General features: G+C 43.1%; 1 protein-coding gene across 8 annotated transcripts in view; it reads left to right on the top strand.

The window, feature by feature from the left end:
- FAM110B (family with sequence similarity 110 member B) overlaps positions 1-16,997 on the top strand; it is a 293,787-nt gene that overhangs the window by 18,348 nt on the left and 258,442 nt on the right. The window contains exon 2 of one of the 8 annotated variants that reach the window (XM_006126147.5): positions 1,221-1,287. The exons of 6 other annotated variants lie outside the window; for them this stretch is intronic. The gene's annotated coding sequence lies outside the window, so the exon portion shown is untranslated. Of the gene's footprint in view, positions 1-1,220; positions 1,288-5,512; positions 5,535-16,997 lie in introns of those variants that run through there. One more of the 8 variants, XM_075920662.2, reaches the window with a different exon arrangement.

Below are 16,997 nucleotides of genomic sequence, written 5' to 3'. Positions count from 1 at the left end.
CTACATAGAGAACATTCTGTGCACCTTGCATGTTGCGCATGCTAACTGGACTAGAAAAATGTAGATCTTGGTGAGACACAAACAAATTAATTTGTGCATTGCTAGATGAGTCTTGATAGACCAATACAAACATACCAGTGTGATGGGTTCCCACTGGGATGTCACCTGGAACTTGGGTACCGTTGAGCCCTCTGACCCACTAACTTGTGCTCCCTCTCACTGTGCTGCTGTGACAAGTGGCAGACCCATTCCTGGTCCCACACTTCCACCAGCATTCAGACAGATAGGGACACACCCAGCTGCAGTTACATGCAAGCTCTTTGCTTAGCCACTGCACAAACTAGCAATAGAAAGGCTACAGCCAAGATAACTTTCAGCTTGTTAAGGATGCACCCCCATCTGGAGTGTAAACACAGAATTATACCGTCTTGTACTGTACAGGAAACTGTACAGCTTAAACTCACATAGAGTTTGTCTCCCACCTTAATGTGGAGAGCAATATGCAACAGCACTTGCCCCTTCAGTTACAGTTTTCCATGCATTTTACTCCAACTCACTGGTTTAGACAAACCAAAAACAAGGTTACCAAAGATAGATTTTAAATTATTAGAAGGGATATCAAACAGATCAAAGCAAAATACCCAGCAAATAAAGACACTAAGCTTAACCTACAAGGTAGATAGGATATGAATTAGCAAATTCTCACCCTAACTAATGGTAGAAGCACACTTGTAGATTCTTAAGGCACAACCTGCATTAGCTTTATAGTTTGGCTTTCTTAGGTCTTCATACAAAGGCCAGAAATCCCTTTAGCTTGGGTCCAGGACTTTGCAGGAAGGCTGATCAGGTGGGTGAAAAACTTCTCCTGACACAGGAATGGACAGTAAGCAGTCTGTTTGCTAACATTAGCCCTGACGGGCTGCTAGACACTTCATTTACCTCTGCATCCACAGTTACAGCTGCTCTTAGCTCCCGTTGGCCACAGTTCACCAGTCCTCGACAATGAGAGCTGTGAGGAGACCTGGCCTATGCTGCTTCCAGTGGTTGGAAACAGTAAACTGCAGCCAATGGGAGCTACAAATGGCTGAACCTGTGGATGCGCAGGTAAATAAAGCAGCTGGTGGCCTGCCAGGACCTAATCCTGATGAACTGTGTCTGTCCTGCAGACCACTTATTGCCCATCCTTATTCTAGGTTTTTTCCTTCTATTTGTAACAATAGGGGGAAAAATACTTCCAGAGGTTTGAAGGATGGAAAAACCTGCCAGATCCCGTGCTGGAGTCAAGAGGTGATCTCTGCTGAACTTCTTAGGGTGTGGTTTCAGTGTTTCCATTGTAATGGTTTCACCTTTAAAAATAAATATGCTTTCTTTGAAAGAACTGTGGGGTAACCTGTAACTGTTGGTACATGGTTTACAAGCCTTCAGAAAATGGCACATATGCTGGTCTATTTAGACAGTGTGGATATCTTATTGTATCACAGTGTAAGCCGTAAACTATGCAGCCTGGGAAAAGCTCAGAGAGGAGAAAGAGAGATGTGGATTTCTATCCAAAAGTGGGGACATCTGAAGAGCCAGGAGTGTAGAATAGTTGATCGGGAAGGGGGGGAGGAAAGGGAGAGAGGAAAGGGAGAGAGAATACAGGTGTGTTTACCCTGAAAAATGGCAGCAGTGTCTTAGGGGTTATTGTGGAGGCATTCTTATTGGATACAGTTGCTGAGACAGACAATGAAGCACCAAGATAGCACTAGAATAATGTCTGAGCAGGTGCTCCCCCTTCATGTGCACAAACAAATACAAAATAAAAAAGGCAGCCCACAGGTACAGCCATTCATCTTTATCCTACACTCCTTTTCCTGTTAGAATACACGGGGCCAAATTTTCAGAGGTGCTCAATACAGAGCAGTCCCCCATTGGGACACCCTATGGCAAGATTCACAAAATGAGCTTGTTTGGTCCTCTTGTGTTCAGTTGCATTAAGAAATTTTGCTTTGGCCATGTCACCTACACTATTCATGGGGAGTGTGCAGAAGTCTACGTGTGTCATGTGCCAGCTTTTGAGGATTCTAGCATAGGTCCACCAAGAAGATGGGTTGTCCAGTTTACATATTGAAGAGAAATAATCTCTGTTTTGAATCCGAGTAATTATAGTTTTAAGCATATAATAGTCATGGGGCCATTTCGCTATACAACAAAGCTGCTTATTTATGGTGGTCATGATACACAAGCATTGAACTACAGCTAAATAATGTTAGTTTGTTTTCAACCCATGATATATTGAGCTAATGATAAATGATTATGCTTACTAATGCTATGTAGTCTTATGGAATAATTTTCTGGTTTTGTTTCCCTTTAATACTTGATTGTATTTGCACCAATTAATATTAGCACCATATGGTTTACTAACTTCCTTTTTGCTAAAAAATCATTCTTACACATGATAGCCTAATTTTATCCCCAAATTATAACTGCTCTGGACTTGAAAGCCCTTTTTCTCTGCTTCCAGCAAATGCATAGAACTGATCATTTTAAGTTGAATCTCTAGTGATGAGAAACAAAACTTGTTCCTTAGACACTGAGATTAATTTTTGTGGAATACTTCATCCTATTCAGCACAGCGTCATAGAAATATGATGATTGAAAATCAGGTTAGCTCTCTTCCTCCATTGAAAAGACTGATGAATGCCGGTAAGCACAATGCAGGTGGGGGTAATACAGTTCTTTGTCCTCAATGAAGTACAGTTTGTTAAAATAATATATTAAATTGAAAGCAATTGAGTAACATTTTTGTAAACAGTATTCTTTTTCTGGGGTTGCAATGATGGACTTCCAGTGGGTTCATTAAGGATTTTCAGAATACATCAGTTTGTGTATAGTACTTATTTTGTAGAGAATATATAGGAGAAAAAAATTCAGTAAGCTTTTTACAAAGTATAATCCTAATGATTGGAGTATTAGGATGGAAACCTCCTTTCCTTTTATAGAGTGAGCTAGAAGATTTACCCAGCATCACTCAGGTCCTTCAGGGTTGGGAGCTGGGAATCTAGGGGGTGCAGGAATCAGGGCAGAGGCTTGGAGATGGGGAGACTTACGGAAGGGGCTTGGGGTGCAGGAATCAGGGTTGGGGGTTGAGGATGAGCTCAGGGCAGTGGACGGAGGGTGCTGGAGTCAGGGCAGGGAGGTGTGGGTGACTTATGGCAGGGTGTATGTGGTGACAGGGTCTGGTGGTGCAGGGGGCAGGGGTTTGGCAGATGTGGAGGGGCTTGAGGGAGGGAAGAATGGGGTGGGGGGTGGTAGAGCTGGGGGCCAGCCCGAGGTGACAGGGGCCACACAGCCCGACCGCTCCCTGAGGCTAGCCCAGGGCGACAAGGGCTGCATTGCCCAGCTGATGGCTGCTCCACAGCTCTCTGGGGCTGTCAGGGTGGTAGGGGTATGCTTGCTGCCTCCCTAGGGTCATTATGATCCTGCTATTGCAGCCCTCTCTTTCTGTTTGATGAGAAACAATTCCATTCCATGCACATCCCATTAACTTGTTTTAACTTATAATGAAAGGAAGCTGCATAACAAATTTGGTGGTCCTAAATCTTACCATGTAGGAGTTCTTGAATAAAAAGACTAACGTATGGATGGTAAGACCAACAGACATACATACAAATTCTCTCAAATATATAGTAGATGTAAGACCAAGCATTTCTTGTTTAAAATTGTTTTGCATTTATAAAATGACTTGATCCTTTTATGCTAAGGGGTTAGGCTTCTCTGGAAAAGTCAAGAGCTGAACAGTGCCCTCATATCCTGTTATTTTATAACAAGACATATAGTTTTGTTTATCTTTTTATTGAGCCAGATACAGAACATATATATGAATTCAAAAGGATACCTTGAAAGTAGTAGGTAGTAATAAAAAACATAAGATTTTTGGCACATTTTTAATAGCAAAATGTTCAGTCTACAAGTGTGGTTAAACTAGTCATTAGAGGTGATATTAGTAAGGATGCAAGAAGTTTCTCTGAAGTTTGATGTAATATTTGCACTGAACAGGATGAATGACAAAACAGAATTCTTAAAAAACAACAAGTAGTCTGGTAGGACTTTAAAGACTAACAAAACATGTAGATGGCATCATGAGTTTTGTGGGCACAGCCGACTTCTTCAGATGAATTCTGGGAGACTCCGCATGAGATTATTTCTAGGGCTGTCAATTAATTGCAGCTAACTCATGCAATAAACTCAACAATTATTTGTGATTAAACAATCACAATCGAACTGCTAAACAATAGAATACCAATTGAAGTTTATTATGTATTTTGGATGCTTTTCTATATTTTCAATTACAAAGTAAAATAGGGATGTTAAATATTAGTTAATTTAATCTCATGAATTCTTATTGGTTAGCTGACTATTCAGTAGTCCCTGGGGGTGGGGCTAGCAGCCAATGCATGCCAGCCCCACTCCTGGGGAGCCCCCTGCCACTCCGTACTGCTGCTTCTCTATCAGAGGCAGCAGTGCAGGATGCCAGGAGGGAGCTGGTCTCTGAGGGGAGCCAGTTTAAATTCCAGCTCCGCTAGTGAACTGACTGCCTGCCACCCATAGTGCTACCTCTGATACAGAGGCAGCAGTACGGGGTTGCAGCAGCCCCTGCCTGGGAGGTGGGGGTGGGCCTGAGCTCCTGGTCCCAGCATGAGCTGGAACTGAGCTGGGCTGCCTGACCGCCTGGCTCCTAATACACTTTAAATGCAGAGCCAGAGTGGGGGTAGGTCCCAGACGCAGCGCAAGCCAGGACTGAGCCAGGCTGCTGACCAGCCTGCTGAAAAATGTACTGGGAGGGAGAAGAATGCGTGCCATCTATAGCATTAACGTATAAGTTTTTGCTTATTGATTAATCCGATAATCAACCATACTGTTACATCCGTAACATAGAATACAAATTGTACAGTGCTCAATATTATTTTTATTACAAATATTTGAACTGTAAAATGATAAACAAAATATTTTTCAGTTTACCTCATACAAGTACAATCTCTTCTCTTTATTGTGAAAGTACAACTCACAAATGTGCATTGTTACATAACTGCACTCAAAACAAAACAACTTTTAGAGTCTACAGGTCCATTCAGTCCTACTTCCCGTTCAACCAATCACTAAGAGAAACACATTTGTTTATATTTGTAGGAGATAATGCCGCCCGTTTCTTATTTACAGTGTTACCTGAAAGTGAGAACAGGCATTCCTATGGCATTCTTGTAGCAAGCAATTGCAAGGTATTTACCTGCCAGATATGCTAAACATTCATATGTCTTTGTGCTTCAGCCACCATCTCAGAGGACATACTTCCATGCTGATGATTCTCATTAAAAAGATAATGTGTTAATTAAATTTGTGACTGAACTCCTTTGGGGAGAATTGTATGTCTCCTGCTCTCCGTTTTATTCACATTGTGCTATGTATTTCTTGTTATAGCAGTCTTGGGTGATGATCTCAGCATGTCCTTCTTTTCAGGAACACTGTCGTTGCAGATTTGACAAAACACAAAGAAGGTATCAATGTGAGATTTCTAAAGATAGCTACAGCACTTGACCCAAGGTTTAAGAATCTGAAGAGCCTTTCAAAATCTGAGGGAGAAGGGGTGGAGCATGCTTTCAAAAGTCTTAAAAGAGTAACATTCTGATGTGGAAGCAACAGAATCTGGGCCATCAAAACAGAAAATCAACTTTCTGCTATTAGCATGTGACTCAGATGATGAAAATGTACAACCGTTAGTCTGCACTGCTTTGAATAGTTACTAAACAGAACCCATTAGCAGCATGGATGCATGTCCTCTGGAATGGTGGTTGAGGTGTGAAAAGTCATACAAATCTTGATCACATCTGACCCACAAATATTTTGCAGTGCTTGATACAATGCCATGAAAACACCTGTTTTCACTTTCAGGTGACATTGTAAATAAGAAGCATGCAGCGTTATTTCGTGCACATGTAAATAGCTTGTTTCTCTTAGGGATTGGCTGAACAAGAAATAGGACTGAGTAGATTTGTATGCTCTCAAGTTTTACATTGTTTTATTTTTATATGTAAGTCTTACTTGTAAGTTCAGTTTTCATGATAGAGATTGCACTGTGGTATTAATAATGGGAGATTGAAAAAAGTTTGTTTTTTACACTGCAAATATTTGTAATAAAACTGAAGTAAGCACTGTATACTTCGTATTCTGTGTGGTAATTGAAATACAAATATTTGAAAAAGTAGAAAACATTTACAATTTTACTATATATTTTTAGAAATGTGTGTTTGTCTGTCTGTGAGTCTTCCCCGCCCCTGGAACTCCTCCAAAATAGTAAGAGCTAAGACCACCAAATTTGGTAAGGAGCCTCCTCTTATAACTAGGATGTTAAGTAGCGATTAATTTGCTAGTTGAGTAATTGATGGAATTTCCATTGACTAGTCAAGAAGTACTTCCACATTCTGCCTTTGAAATGTACAAGAGCCTTAGTGGGGGCTCTTGGGCATTTCAAAGTTGGAAAGCTGCGTGAAGCCCAGGGCCAGGAGGAAGTCCCATTGACTCCGGGCTCCATGCAGGCATTCACGCTTTGAAATGCGCAAGAGCCCCTGTAGGTTCTATAATATTTACACAGCATTTTGCAGGGGTTACGCAAAATGGCAATTAACAAAGAGTGATATACTAACCCTAGACTTCATTTATAAGCATTTTGTACCAAAACTACAGTTACTATATTTTCTGAAGAACTTTTCCACAACAGCCTTCTCCCTTGTGTTCTGACTACAAAACAAAATGAAACTCACAAAATGAAAAAACCTGTACTGTAGGCTCTTGGGAGTTGTTGGAGTGCCATCTAATTGGCTAGATTTCAAGACTGAATTCTAGATCCTGAGGCTACGAGAAACTAAAAATGAAGCAAGTTCCTTTTGTTTCTTGTCCTGAATGATTGCACACATGGACTGCTATGTGAAGCAGGATTTCTATGAGAGAGGGTTGCTGCTTCAACAGAGTTTAGAGGAGATGGATAATCCTTAAAGATAAACCTTCCTTTCCCTTTTCTCGTCATAAATTTAAAGTTCTGTTTTTGACAACCATTCCTCTGTGCTTTTCCAGTCCCATACACACAGTATCTATCTTTTGCTTGTGTGTGTGTGTGTGTGTGTGTGTGTGTGTGTGTGTGTGTGTGTGTGTTGGGGTTTTTTTTTGTTTGTATAGTGGGGTAGTGAAAGATGTAATACTTTAGTCTTGTAGAGCTTAACAAGGCACCTTATCTTTTATCCTTAATAGTTGCAATCGAACCTTTGTCTTACAAAGGACGTTACTTGCCCTTTTAGTAATCATAGAATCATAGAATCATAGAATAATAGGACTGGAAGGGACCTCGAGAGGTCATCGAGTCCAGCCCCCCGCCCTCAAGGCAGGATCAAGCTCCGTCTACAACATCAAATGGTTAACACATCATTTTTCTTAACTGATGCCTGCCCTGCAATAGTATCTTCATCACTCTAAAGGTAGGACTATATCCGTAGCATACTGTATTCTACCATCCAGGAACACTCAGGTTAGCATAACAAAGTATTCTTTAGAGAAGTGCATCCACACACAGGGCTTGAGCACGCTACTTACTAAACTCTCCCAGGTGTATGGTGGAAGACATTACCATTTTATATTGAAATGGTGAAATATATTACAAATTATGCCTTGATCCCTCAGAAAACTCCATGCATACAGTCACGTATGTCTTTGCAATAGAAAGTTTTAATAAGGAATAACAGAACCCTATCTTTAGCTACTGATTTTTCAAAAGCATCTAAGGGTATGTCTGCAGTACCACCCTAGTTCGAACTAGGGTGGTTAATGTAGGCAACCGAAGTTGCAAATGAAGCCTGGGATTTAAATATCCCGGGCTTCATTTGCATCTTGTCGGGCGCCGCCATTTTTAAAGCCCCGGTAGTTCGGACTCCGTGCCCGAGGCATGGAGTAGGTAGTTCGGATAGGCTCTCTAATCCGAACTACCAGTATACCTCGTTCCACAAGGAGTAACGGTAGTTCGGATTAGAGAGCCTAGTCCGAACTACCTACTCCGTGCCGCGTGTAGCCGCGGGCATGGATTCTGAACTACCGGGGCTTTAAAAATGGCGGCGCCCGGCAAGATGCAAATGAAGCCCGGGATATTTAAATCCCGGGCTTCATTTGCAACTTCGGTTGCCTGCGTTAACCACCCTAGTTTGAACTAGGGTGGTAGTGTAGACATACCCCTAGTTACTTAGAAGCAAAGCTCTTATTCATTTTCAGTGAATCTTGTATTCTTCAAAATTTAGGCACTCCTCTAGGATAAAAAGATTTAAATATACTAGCAGATGCACCCAACATTGCTTGGATCCTTAACTGGTTTTTTTTTTGGGGGGGGGGGGGAGTGCAGGAGTCGGGGCATGGTGTAGAGGGAGAAGGAGTCAGGGCAGGGGGCTTGGAGGTGTGAGGAGCTCAGGGGCGGGAGAGGAGGTGCAGGAATTAGGTTAGAACTTTGGGGGGCTCAGGACAGGCAGTACTGGGAGGTGCAGGTCTCAGGGCAAGGGGTGAGAGGCTTAGGGCAGGGGGTTGGGTGTGTGTGGGGGGGGGACTCAGGGCAGGGGCTGTGGGAGGTGTAGGAGTCCGGGCAGGGGGTGGGGTGTGTGTGTGTGGCGGGGGCGGGTTAGGCCAAGGGCTGTGGTGGGTGCAGGAGTTAGGGCAGATGGCTGAGCTCACCAGTGCTGCCTGTGATGATAAGGGTGATGCTGGATGCTAGGTTGTCTGTGCTGCCATGGCAGGGACAACTCCTGGGATTGTGCTGGTCTGTCAGCGGTGGTGGCCTCCAGGGTGACTAGAGCTGTGTTGGACCTGCAGTGGCTCGTTGGGGCCATGTTGGGGCCCCCAGTGATGGCAGCTCCCTGGGAAGCTAGGGCCACGCTGGGCCCTCTTGGCTAGGACTAGGGGACAGGAGGTGTGGCTTGGTCTCCCTCTGTGACAGGGCAGGCGGACAATGCTATGGCATTGTCACTCTGCAGTATAACTGTTCCTCCTAGGAGCCACCTCCCTTTCTGTGTTATGAAAACAATCTCATTCCAGGCATATCTTGTTTTTCTGGCACAACCAAACACCAACCTTGCTTTAAGTTAGGATAAGAGGAAGCTGCATACCACATTTGGTGGTCCTAGCTCTTACCGTTTAGGAGAAACTCTTAAACTCAGACAGACACGCATTTTTAAAATATATGGATGGAAATATATGGCCAGTTGGGGGGCACACATATATACTATACTTTTTAAAAAATGGTTGTTTTAATAAGGGCTTGGAGTCCTTTTCAGAATTTTATATGTGAATAATCAGCCCTTTATAGTTAATGTTTCTTAGCTTCTCTCTGTGCTACAGAATTTAACTTGGAACATGGTTGTCAACAGATCAAGCCGGATGAAACATTGGTAGCCAAGTTGTGGTCAGCAGCATAGACCAGTGTAGATATATGATGAACACAATTTATTCATAACTGTGTTCAAACAGTATAATATTTTATTGTATAGAAAAGATTTCGCTTTCATAGACTGTTTTTTCTGTTTGTGTACTGAGCTCTGTCCAACGACAGCGTCATTTAGATAGGAGCTAGAGTAATAAAGATACAGTAGTGTTTAGCAAAAAAACCTCCCTGCTGTTTTAATTAAGAAGTCAAAAGAAAAAGTTTTAAAAATGCCCAGGACTGGATAATAGTATGTTTTTTTCATACAGACAAATTAACAGAAGCAAAGGAAGTGTCATTTTCTCTTAATTTCTGTTGGAGCCTAAAATGTAAAGTAATACGATATCCAAAATTCTCCAGTGAGTTCTACATTTCTGCGGAGTGACTGATTTCAGTCACTGAAGTTCTGCTCAGATATACAAGTCCACTTCTGCAGAACAGTTTATGGATTGAGGCCTTGAATTTCAAAACCTTTTGAGATAGGGACCATATTCATGTATGGTTTTAAAACATCTCATATAATGGAGCCTCTAAGCACTATTGCACTATAAATATTTAATAGTATATATATGACTCTGTAGCTCACTGGTGAGTCTTACAGGTCCCACCTCAATCTCAAAAAGAAATTTGAATGCTATTATTGCAGCCTCAGATTGGAGAGTTACAAAATCCCAGGAAAATAACTACGGCATAAAAAAACCCTAATTGAATTGTCTTTCACTGCTAATGGATTTTGGGGAAGAATGGTGGGCTTCACTTAGGGGCCAGCAGTTCATGGGTCAGGCTGTAACCAAATAGTGTTTTTGAGCCTTAAGGTGATTCTTGTGGTAAGTCTGAGGGCCTGGCATCCAAGCCACAATTCATTCCCTCCTGATAGTCCTCCAGGATCTCTTAGGAGGCCATGGCAAGGGAAGGGTGGGGGGTCTTGAGCACCATCTCTCCACTGGATCCCAGCCCAAAGGGAGAGGGCTAAGAAGGATTCAGTTCTTTCTGATTGCCACTCCTCTAGGCTGCTCCCTATCTTCCCTGTTTTCCCATCTGTTTGGGGCATGGGCACACAACTCCTTTTAGCTTAGTGTGGGCTGCAAACCCCATGGCTGCATCTAGACTGGCAAGATTTTGCGCAAAAGTGGCTGCCTGTCTACACTGGCCGTGAGTATTTGCACGAGAACACTGACTTTGTACTGTACAAAATCAGTGGTTCTTGAGCAAATATTCCGACGCTCCCACTCAGGGATAAGCCCTCTTGTGCAAGTATTGTTGCGCAAGAGGGCCAGTGTAGACAGCCAAGTTAATTTCTTGCGCAAGAAAGCCCGATGGCTAAAATGGCCTTCAGAGCTTTCTTGCACAAGAGAGTCTACACACTGGCACGGATGCTTTTGCGCAAAAGATATCTTTTGCGCAAAAGCATTCGTGCTAGTTTAGACGCTCTCTTGCGCAAATACTTTTAACGAAAAACTTTTCCATTAAAAGTATTTGCACAAAGTCTTCCCAGTCTAGACGCAGCCCATCACACAACCTCTCTCTCAGGCTGAGTGCTGAGAAGTTGGGCTGCTCTAATGGCTCTCCTCCATCCTACAAAAATAAGTCCATGTTCTTGTGGTCACATCTTGTGCACAGTGCAATACCGCATAATTGCGTAGTGGTAGTGAGAGGTACATAAACCACAAATGGAAGGATGCACAGTCCATCATGAATTGGAATGGCTGTCCCAATAAATAAGAGCGGAGTCCTGCAATGGCACATTTTATTGCCCAGGTCATCTTCTCTGTCATTGAATATGCTGCTTCCAAGGAGACAATTTCTGGCTGAGGTAGAAGATTGGGTGGTGTTTTACCTCGACCTCTTGGGACAGCATAGCCCCCAGGTCAACATCTGAGGCATTTGTTTGGAGGACAAAAGGTTTGAACAGGTTCCTGAGTCAGCTGATCAAGAAATGAAAAGAAGTCTGTGGTGCAGTCCCAAGACTACTGGACCTTCTTGTGGGTGACATCTTTAACCACGTGTGTCACGAGCTACAATCATGATGAAATCTGGAATAAACTGGCTATAATAGTTCACCAGTCTAGGAAACATCCTACTTGCCTCTTTGTGGTAGGTTCAGGGCATTCTGCCAATGCTTAGAGTTCTCCTGCTAAGGAGCATAAATGTCCCATTCCACTTATACCCTAGGTACATCACGCCTCTATTAGCTGGATGGCACTTTACAGGGTTATCTGTAAGTCTAGTTCTTTTGAGTGCCTTCAAGGTCACATGTTGTACATGCTCATACCAAGTCTTGCTGTAGATAATCATGTCATCAATGTATGTAGTTGCATACTAATTGAGAGGCCAAAGAACCTTGCTATCAGCCTTTGGAAGATGGCTGTCATGCTTTTAGACGGAATGGCATCATAAATTGATATAGTCCAGACGGCATATTGGAAAGCCCTCTTTTCTCAGAATTCTGAAGTCTCTGTCTCTAATCTGTGGCTATGTCAAGGGTGCTAATAGACCTGGTAGCCCCTCTTCTTTCTAACAGTCTGTTAACCCACGGCAATAGTTGGTGTCATATTTGTATACCACACTCACTTGCTGGAAGTGTCTGCAGATTCTGGTCAACCCATCCTGTTTAAATATTAACACTAGGTTTTCATCATTGTTATGTGACTCTGACTTTGGGGGAATCCAAAACACAGCTTTCAGTTCCTTCTGTACTTTTCAACACTTGTGCCCCAGCAATGAACAAAAGTTCTCAACTTTTTCCATTTTTACATGAAGAACATTAGATGAGTCTGTCTTGAAACTGTAGAAAAGATCACAGAGGGACCAGGCCAGTTTTTGGATCTGCTGCTTTTGCTCCATTTGCAAGTCTTCTCCCACAGGGACTTTGTTGGAGCTGGGAGCTACAGGAGCCTGAATTATAGTTTTGGAGGAAAGGAGCCTTTCTTTAATGACGCTTTTAGCGGGTCGACATGGTACGTAATTTACTGCCTCAGTTCATCTGATGAAGTGGGTTTTACACATGAAAGCTCATGATCCTCTATACATATATTTGTTGGTCTCTCAGGTGCTGCAGGACTACTTGCTGCAGACTGCCCCTCTGAGGCCAATTCTTCTGATTGCTTTAGGAGAGGCCTTGCAATATAGCAAACACTTCTGCTTCCCATCTTGGAATCCAAAGTAACACCTGGCCTCCTCTTTGGATCTCTTGGACATGAGTTTCTTTGTTGAATGCTTTTGCTTGCCCCTATTGTGCCTGGGTTAGATTTTTCTTGCACACGCTTGCCTAAGAGCTTCAATTTCTCTCTCAGCCATGCATGTACTGTAACAAGTTTGTGGGCTTGGAACTTTGTTCCTCCCACGTCTCCCAGAGGAGGTCTAATATTACCTTTGGCTGTCTCTAGTATATTAATTCGAATGGGGAGATCTCTGTTGATGCCTGAGAGACTTTGCAGATGGTGAACAGGAGCGGTGGAAGTAATTAGTCCCAGTGGTGAGGTTCCATAGTTATAACTTCCAGAGGGTATTTTTCAAGGTCTTATTAAATCTCTCTGAGCCTGCTACATTGTAAGTGGTACATGACTTGAACAGGCTACATGGTTAACTCATAAGTTGGGACGTGATCTGTAAGTATTTCCTGTGGCATCCCCACCTGGGCCAACATTTTCATGAGTTCTGAGGCACAGGCTGTTGCCCTGTGGAGCGGGATGGAATCACCTTTGGGTACTGCATACTTTCCCAAGGGGACCTAACCAGGTCCATGTCAGTTGTTTCAAACAGGGTCCTTATCAGGAGGAGGGGATTTTAGTGGGGCCTTCCCTTGATTGTCCTCTGTCATTCTGGGCGGGAAGTATGTAGAACTCTTGTACCTCCTGGTGGATGCCTGGCCAATAGAAACAAAGTTGATTGATTTTCTCATGGCTGAAGTGTTGCCATAGTGGAAGTATCCTTGTTCCCCCTAGGGGGACCTTATCTGGTTTTCTGCACTGCTGTTGGCTTCAGGGAGGGGCTTCCCTTCTCGTCTTTCGCACTTCTTAATGCGTGGTGCTGGCAGAAGGGCATCCTCGCTTGCCACTCTTCATCTGCACTCTATCCTTTCTGGGCCCATATAGCCCTGTCCTTTTGAGCCTCCCTCCCCCTTCACCTTCACACTCTTCCTTACATTAGCTGAGTTGGTGGAGGCAGGTGGAGGCAGGACTGACTTGGCCAAAGGGGTCTCCACCCTGGGGCTTGTGAGAAACTGATAATTTTCTTCCAAGGTTATGGCCTCAGTTTCAGTATGGTGATGCGTCACCCACTCCTATCCTCCTCCTGGAATAATCTGTGAGAACTGTTTTAGGGCATTTCTTTTTGCTCCTTGGACTCTCAACTTTTCATCACGCTGGAGGCAGCTCTAGCAGTGTTCTCTTAAGCATTGTGCTGCTACCTGTTGTCCATGCTGCAGGTGTAAACCTTTGCCCCTGTAATTGCTGGCAGTGTCTTTTTGTGGAAACATCAAAGGTGTCTAGGTTGAGTGCCTTACGCCAACAGTAGTTTTGTGCAGGCATTGTTTTGAGATCCCCTGACACACACCCTGTGCTCCTCCTGTCAAGCAGTCCAGCTCCCTACAGGCCAGCGAGCTATGTTTGCCACCCATTGAAAGGTTACTAGAAACACCTTTTGGGGGATCCTCTGGCCCCATGTTTGTTAGTGTCATTGGAGGCCTCGGGGCTAGGCTAGCACCATCTTCTGCCAAGCTCCCCAAGGTACCCTAGGGTGAAACATTGTGGCTATCTACTGGACTGTTGGTCTGTTTGCTGAGCTGCTAGTTCCCTGCTGAGGAGCTGTTGCTTTTGGAAGGCTTGCTGTTGTTGCTGAGCAAGCAGCTGCTGGAGTGATTGGAGCTGCTGCTGCTGCTCTTGCGGGTCCACCTCCCATTTCAGCATCTTGCCTGAAATCTATCTCTCGCTCATCCCTCTCTTCCTTTTTATATTGCCTACATTCTGTACTGCTTTGTAGTGAGCTTCACTTGGGGATGTGCAAACTTCAGTGGTCAGGCTGATCTAGGGATGTTAAATTGCATTTAATTAGCTAATCGAGTAGTCAGTAGAATTTCCATCGACTACTCAATGAGTCGATGATGGGGGAAACTGAAGAACTGTAGTGGGGTTAACTTCCAGCTGTGGGAGCTAATCCCGCTGCAGTTCTGCCTTTTAAATGGAGTAAGAGCTACCTGGCTCTTACTCCATTTAAAAAGCTGAGGCACAGCATGTGGGACCACAGGCACAAGCTGGGAATCAGCTGATTCCTGGCTCATGCCCATCTCCACTCCCCCTGTGGAGACAGTGCTGGGGGCAACTGGCTTTTAAGCCGGCTCCCCCAACACTGGCTCCTGTTCCCCCCTTGCTGCCTCTCATAGGCAGCAAGAGTTGGGGGAAAGCAACTAATTGAGTGGTGACTCGATTACCCGATAAGCATATGCTCGACTAGTCACTTACATTCCTTGGCTGAACCCAAACAGTCTCTCCAAGTCTGGAGGCAACTCTTCTGGGCTGTCCATGGACCCAGGACAGCCTTTCCTCTTTTTCCCTTCTGTTCTCTGCCTTCTTTTTCCATTCTGTTTGGTGTGCGGCCTCAGCCTTTTGCTTACACAGTCCCAGTCTTTCAGCTCTTCATCTGGGGATAAGAGTAGGAGGGATGCTTCCTGTAAGAATATGAAAGTAGTAGCAGATCATTTTCATGTAGCATACTGTTTGCTGGAGAGAACAGATTGGGAGGACACCTCCTGAATAACTGTCTGAGAAGCCATGAGCCTGAAAAAGCCATGTTATAAGCAGCAATAATTTACCTGGAGGTTCATTAACCATGGGTTAGAGTGAAATTTTACATGGCAGAAGATCCCAACACAGCTCACTTTTAGAGGTCAGCTCTCCTCACCCACTTAGTCAGGTGGATGCTGAATTCTGACCAACCTTTCCTCTGTAGATTCTTCCTCCTCTGTGGCTACAATCTGTCTGTCTTGTCGCATGCCCCTTCACTGCTTGTTTGCCAGATTTCCTTTTTGACTAATTGCTCTTTAGAGAGCATGCCCTGCTCCCAATACTTGACCTCCGCCCCCCAGTACTGTCACACCACTCTTTTTACCTTAGCATGGGGTAGGAATGTAAAATCCCATTTAATTTACCGATTAAATGTTGAGTTTAACTAGTTAAACATTTAAATGGGGATGACCAGTGCGGCTGCTCCAACTCCCACTGGTTAATCATAACCAGTAAGCCTCACCTGTCAAGGATGAGGCTTACCAGTTAACTGATTAATCATTACCATCACTAGTGTGGGGGCTATAAACCCCATCATAGGCAGGAAAACTCTTCTTCTATAATAGTGATTCAATTCTTGATGGTAAATAGGTAACATTTTCTTTTACATTTGAAAAGTGCGTGAGCCTGGAGCCCAGAATAAGTTCTGTATAACCTGTACGATTTATGTAGATGTGTATTTAAATTCTGTTTAAGTATTGCAACAAATTAGGGATTAGTGATGTGCTAGTTTTTGTTGGGATAGGTTGGGGGTTGGAAAATAGGGAAATTCACATTTTTTGTATTGGGTATGGCCAGCTGACACTAAGCTTAGTTGTATCGTGAATTTCTTTTCAAACCATTCTTGACCTCCTGGGTATAAGGAAGTTGTGATCCAGCTGTATCAGTATAAAATTGGCAAAGAAAATAAGCAAGAATTTTGAACAGATTTGTGTATTGGCAATAAAATAGTCTGAGCTCATCTGGTTTCCGTATACTGTGGAAAGGTTTAAAACCATGCAGATCTAGTGCTGAAAAGCATGTTTTGTGGTGTTAGTATATATTATATTGAAATACAAATATGTTTATCTATTTAAATATGTTTCTTTAAAAATCTTGGGCTGAATCTAATACTATTTGATATTGAGAATCACTAACATTAACTGGAATCAGACATCGGTCACACAGGTCTTGCTCAAGTTTCCCTCTCCAACAGTATAAGTGCACTTCAATCCTGATCTTTCACAGCCTCGCTGTTCCTTAAAAAAACAAAAACAATATTGACTAATTGGGGCCAGAGTGCAGTTGGTATATGTGTTTGTAATTATTTTTGGTTTGTTTGCACATACTGACAATTGTGCACGTGCACACACAGTGTCTGAGGCTCTGTATTTATGTTTAAGATATATTCTTGTGGCATGAATTAAGTTCCTTATTTTTTAAATTTCTGTTAAGATCTGAAATAAGTTTTTAAAATTTAGAGAAAACAAAGACTTCATCTTTCAACAGTACTTTTAGTTTAAAATATTAACCACAAAAAAGTCACAGGTGTATATATTTATATTATAGACTCACACTAATGTAATACATTTTCCATTTGGGGATTAGTTCTCTTTGAACCATATAAACACCACCTGTGCTACTTGTAATTCTGGTGTAGTTTGGCTCAATTATCTCAGCAGGCTAAAAGAAAGTTAATCAAAATGAAAAGTGCTTTGGAAAAATAAATACATTCCACCTGGAGCTCAAGGTTC

This window comes from Pelodiscus sinensis, chromosome 2 (assembly GCF_052426305.1).
Source record: "Pelodiscus sinensis isolate ZL-2025 chromosome 2, ASM5242630v1, whole genome shotgun sequence".
Classification (NCBI taxonomy): domain Eukaryota; kingdom Metazoa; phylum Chordata; order Testudines; family Trionychidae; genus Pelodiscus; species Pelodiscus sinensis.
The sequence above is the reverse complement of the archived record's forward strand: the minus strand, read 5'-3'. Positions and strand labels throughout refer to the sequence as shown.